General features: G+C 41.0%; 1 pseudogene; it reads right to left on the bottom strand.

Moving 5' to 3' along the window:
* Positions 1-1,665: 1,665 nt before the first annotated feature.
* Positions 1,666-6,047, bottom strand: part of LOC118017311 — a 5,101-nt pseudogene continuing 719 nt past the window's right edge.

Below are 6,047 nucleotides of genomic sequence, written 5' to 3'. Positions count from 1 at the left end.
AAAATGCTAGCAGAGTAACCACGTCCTCAGAAAATATACTCTAAAGAAATCAGAAAAGACCTGAAGCAGTGGGATAAGAAAGGGAAAGAGAGAAAAAAGAAAAAGAAAAAGATAAAGATAAAAACAAAAACAAACAAAACAAAACAACAACAACAACAAAAAACCAGAATGTGATCAAATATGATCAGGCTGGTATATAGATCAGTGCCACACACTAGATTTGGGGTGTATTTTGGTCTTTTAGAAGAAAGTGCCTCCCAAAATTTTAAAGAAAGAAAAACTTATATATGTACAAAAATAAGGGTTGATATGATGAAGGGATGGAATATGACTGGAAAGATGGAAATTATAAAAAATTTTATAAAAGGAATTGATAAGAAGTTGTTTGAAAAAAGAAAGAAGAGGATTTAAAAAAAGAAAAAAGAAAAAGAAAAAAAAGGGAGAGGATGTGATCAGGCAGGGGAATAGAAAACACCATATATTAGCGATTTAGGGTATATTTTAATCTGTTAGAAGAAACTATCTCAAAATTTTAAAGAGAGAACAACTTGTATATATAAGCCAAAAATATGGGTAACTACTATGAAGGGATAGAATATGACTCTAAAAATGAAAAATAAAAATGTTTTTTTTAAAAAAAGGGATTAATAAGATGTTGGTTGAAAAAGGGAAAAAGAAAAATTCAAAAAGAAATAAAAAGACAAAAAGACAGTTAAAATAAAATTAACTTTGAAAAACTAAAGAATCATGGTTAAAAAGCCATGAATTCTATGTGCAGTATTCCCCTAGCGCTGGAGTTCTGCCGTTCTCATTGATCGGTAAACTTGGTCTTGGCTGGCTGTTCTCGCTGATCTTCTGGGGGAGGGGCCTGTTGCCGTGGTTCCCAAATGTCTCTGCCGGAGGCGGAAGTGCCCCGCCCTTGCCCCCTCCTGGCTAAGTAATCTGCTCGGGGTTTGCTCTCCGGGGCTTTTGTTCCCTGCGAGCTTTCCGTACAGCTTTGGAGGCAGAGAGTAAAAATGGCGGCCTCCCAGTCTCTGCCCCGGAGGAGCCGAGAACTCGGGGCCCCGCTCCTCAGTGAGCCCCCAGTGAAAAGCCCTCAGTCACTCCCGTCTCCCCGGTCTCCGGCTACACTCCGTGCTCGCCCGGCCTGTGACCGCGCGTTTCTATCTCTGGCACCCGACCCCCGGTGGAGTCTCCAAACCCAGCAGATCCCTGCGGTGCACTCCCGCATGGCTCCTCTTGGTGGAGGAAGGTGAGTCTCCCCGGATCTGCCGCTTATTGGGTCCCTGCTGGAGGAGCAGGGGCCCGACTGTGCCGCGGATCACGGTTTATGGCAACCCCGAGCTGAGAGCCCGCGCCTGGGCTCCGCCTCTGCAGCCGGCTTCCCTGCTCCGTTACCTGGGAGCTCTGCCACACTCAGGCGCCCCCGGTCTTTCTGTGACCCCGAGGGTCCTGAGACCACACTGTCCCGGAGGGTTCCACCCCCCGCTTAGCCACCAGAGTGACGTCCCTCAGCGGAGCAGACTTTTAAAAGTTCCGATTTTGTGCTCCGCGGCTCTATCACTTGCCAGAAGCGGCCGACGGAGGCCCCTCCCCCATCTATCCTCCCGAATATCGCCTCAGATTCACTTCTCCGCATGTCCTACCTTCCAGAAAGTGGTCGCTTTTCTGTTCAGAGAGTTGTTGCTATTCCTTTCTTCAATCTCCTGTTGAGTTTGTAGGTGTTCAGAATGGTTTGATCCCTATCCAGCTGAATTCCTGAGAGGAGACGAAATCCAGGTCTCCTACTCCTCCACCATCTTGCTCTGTACAGCTAATCTTAAAATCCATAATACATTCATCTGTTGCCTGGGCTTATTAAATAACTTCCTAATGACACTATCTGCATCTGCTAACACAGTCATCCACTCCATTTTCTACGCTGATGCCAGACTGATTCTTATAAAACGTACACCATTTCACCATCATCCCATACACACTCTCCCCACTCGGCATGTATAAATAACTTCTCATTCCACACAGAGTAACAACTAAAATTGGTAAGCCTAAATATCCATTTCCCTACACTGAGAAGTAGACCCAATAATTAACTGTATACAGTTGAAGAGGGTTTTTTTTTGCATTACATGTATATATTATTTACAGTAACACTAATTGAATTTACAAATAATAGCCAATATTTTAGTAGATCAACAGAACAGAAGGTTAGTTCTCCTTTATGATAAGTATGAAGCACATGTTCTTAATTGAACAACTGTTCATTCCATTTGATGATTCAGAGTCCCAAACTCTTTCCAACTTGCCACTCAAGCATTTTCCACACATGATTTCCTTCAGGGTTTGTGTTCTCATTTGGATCAAGCTGGAAGGGTAAAGTTCATAGGGGATTCCAAATGTGAGGTGCTTATGAGCCAGAAATGTAAGTGATATACATCACTTTCAAGCCTAAACTCAATCATATCACTATAGTCAATGGAAAAGGGAAGGTGTGTGTCTAGGATGAAAAGAAAATAGATTTGGTGGTCACCTAACAGTTTCTTCTCCTTATTCTACTACAGTTTCTGATTCTCATTTACCAGTTTTACTCTCCTTCCCATGTAGACAATACTTTCAGCATCTTCCCAAGGGAGTCAAACCCAATTCCCATCTAGCCTGTATTCCAAGAAAAAGCTAGGATCTCCAGTTGATACTCTGGTCTCTCCATTAAATCCAGCTGCAGCTGTTCTTTGGGAACCAAGAATTTTTTTAGTATTTTGCCACATGTTATAATTACACACAGAAATATGCAATTTTTGTAAGAATTATCTGTCATCTTGTGGAAAACACGAACTTTACAAAGTTATCCAGTCTTTATCAACATAATATTGTCAATGCAAACAAACCAGCCTGTGTTCTACAAAACGTCCTGAAAATAAATATTCCTTCTGTTCTCTTAACCCATTACATTCTCTTCTTAAACTTTAGTCCACTCAAAAGACTTACTCGTTTTGAGGGATCTACCCATTGCAAAAAGACATCTGTCCTTAATCTGATTTTCTGACTGTGTTACAGACTATCAATGTTTGGCTAAGTAAAACCGGATATTGGATGTTCAGAAGCTGCCCCCAGCCCCAGTATTTAGCCTGTCTCTATTCCAGGGATCTCACTACATGACCAGCAAGGCTACCCTTGTGTAGGCATAAATATAGGGTGGGTGTGAAATATCTGGAGATTTGGCAGTTGTCTCTGATAAGGTGTCAGAAAGTGTAGAATGTCATCCAACCTCAATTTCTCTGTGAGTTCTTCTCTCCCACATGCTCATTCCTACCCCCAAGTTGTAGCGCCATCTTTACCTTACCTGTCTGGCTTGAGTGAAAACAGGTACTGGATGAGCTGATTGTTGAAAGATTAGTATAAATTCACTTGCTAATTTCACAGGATTTCCCACACTGACTTTGCTTTCTGCCTGACGATCTTCAGGTTCTCTTTCAGACTTGACTAAAGACTCTGGTCATGTCCTCCCACATCTGGTCTTCACAAATATGTCCCAGGCTACCTCTCTGAACTGAGTTATCACTGTTGGAATTGGGCTGTTCTCATGAAAAAGTGAGTCTCAAAAATTCAGAGTCCAAGAAGGGGATTTAATTGCTTGTCCCTTGTCTTGCTACCTCCCATTCTTTCTGTCATGAGGTCATGTCCTCAGCCTAGAGATGACCTAGGTCTACAATTCTAGCCAATGAATTGTTGAGCAATCCATGGAATAGGTATAGCAATATCCACGACATCCTACCTGGCAGAAAAGAAATTAAATCTTTTTTGTCTTTGTCTCTGAAATGGTATATGAAAATATGGGGGTGGGGAGGTAGCATGTGAGATGTTGGAAGTGGAAGGAAGGTCCCTACGACTTCTATTCTACTAATATCTTCACATTCTTATGGACTCTTCATTTTTTCAGCTTTTGCAGCAAAAGCCGAGGGCTGTTGGAACTTGTGATCTGGTCTCTTAAATGGAACAGGGCTTGCCTGTCCTGAAAGTCTTTCCGTCTCTCCCAGCTCTCTTAAAAGTCAAGTACTAGCTTTTTCCAACTTTAAATATCATGAAAACAAACATAAAATGGGATATTTATTTATTTTAAAGATTTTATTTATTTGTCAGAGAGACAGAGAAAGCGCCAGAGAGAGCACGAGCAGGGGGAGAGGCAGGCAGAGGGAACAGCAGGCAAAGGGAGAGAGAGAAGCAGACTCCCCATTGATCAAGGAACCAGATGTGAGCCTCAATCCCAGGACCCTGTGAGCATGACCTGAGCCAAAGGCAGATGCTTAACCGACTGAGGGTTAAGTCCATTCAGGGACACCATTTAGGTGTCCCTAAAATGGGATATTTAAATTGCATGGTTTAATATTCACAAAATATTTATCCCCACAGACCACAGAACTTCCTGTGGCTGTTTCTCCAGGGCAACTGTGAAGATGACAGTCCCGCTATATATCAACCTGTGATGACAAAAACATAGAGAATGTAACAATCTGCTACTGGATCACATCCCACCTTAGTAACAGTGCTGTTAGAAAAAATAAAGACAAAGACCATCTATATATTGACAGATAGCAATTATACACAGCCAATACCTAAAACAGTCTGCATGGCACATAAAGGGAAAAAAAAAGAGAAAGTTTTGTCACTGGCCTGGAGGGTAGAGAGGTAGTGACAGAAAGTTAACAGAGACTTGGCATCCATGTTGGTTCGAATGAGCCCACACAGCAGAAGCAGGGTTCAGATGCAGTGAGAGGAGCAGGGTCTGAGGAAACTGAGCCCCAAACACACAGTGCTGAAGCCAGTCAACTCCACCGCGGGCTTTATTGTTCAATGACTCAACAAATTGTTTCTATCCTCAAATCAAAATAATAGGCCTGGGGTTAGAGGGATGTGTCATGTATATGGGGATATCTTTTCTTATTTTTCACTACAATATTCACAAGTCCATATGTAATAAAGTCAGGAAGCCAGACAGAAAACATAGATAACTTTTGTAAGGGAAAGAAAATTGATTTAAGTTACATAATTATGAGATGATCAAGCACACCTGCTATTTCAGGTAGCTGTCAATTCCGGGGGCGGGGGGTGCGGGGAATGTATTCAATGGTATATTTGTGCTGGAAACAAGGTGCCCAGTGAGATTATTCAATAAATTAAAAAGTAGAAATTTTTAAAGAGCTCAGAACTATTCCTTATATTGCAGGAAAAGTAATTATTTTAAGTATTTAATTGCTAAAGTGTTGTATCTTTGAATGAATACAATGCAAATATAAGTTAATTTTCCAAAATTACTTGTAAGCCTCCTAGATATATTCATGTTAAATGCCTCACGAGGAATATATGTTGTCATATTTAGTCTAACAGTGTTACTATGGCATATATAGTGTTTGCCTCATTATAAATATCTATCAAAGATACTTATATCTACAAAATCTTGAAAATTACTTGCTCAGAATTATCTAGGAGGGCATGAGTAATTTTTAAATGGTGGATTTACACAGGCTAATTCTTCCTATAACTTATAAGAATATAAGTTCAGGGGCGCCTGGGTGGCTCAGTCGGTTGAATGTCTGACTCTTGATCTTGGCTCAGGTCATGATCTCAGGGTCATGAGATCGAGCCCTGCATTGGGCTCCATGCTCAGTGGGGAGTCTGCTTGAGAGTCTTTCCCTCTTCCTCTGCCTGTCCCCCCACTCATGTTCTCTCTCTCTCTCAAATAAAAAAAAAGATTATAAATTCAAAAAGTTTTAAAATATGTGTATCTGGAAATACAAAACCTCATTCAAGTTACAAAGATACAGTAATTTTGAGATTTATTTTTCACTTTTATCCTTGAGGATAGATTAAAAACAACAAGAGCACAAAATAAAAGGAGCCTGTCCTTACCATGCTCATTAATAATTTGATGATCACAAGAACTTAGGATGAAGACAAGTCTATCTACTCTAAATTTGTTATCCATTCATTTAACAAGTATATTAATGTCCTACTCTGTGCAAAACCCAGGGACACATGCTTTATTTAAACAGAGT

This window comes from Mirounga leonina, unplaced genomic scaffold (genome assembly GCF_011800145.1).
Source record: "Mirounga leonina isolate KUSES-001 unplaced genomic scaffold, KU_Mleo_1.0 Mir_169, whole genome shotgun sequence".
Lineage (NCBI taxonomy): Eukaryota > Metazoa > Chordata > Mammalia > Carnivora > Phocidae > Mirounga > Mirounga leonina.
The sequence above is the reverse complement of the archived record's forward strand: the minus strand, read 5'-3'. Positions and strand labels throughout refer to the sequence as shown.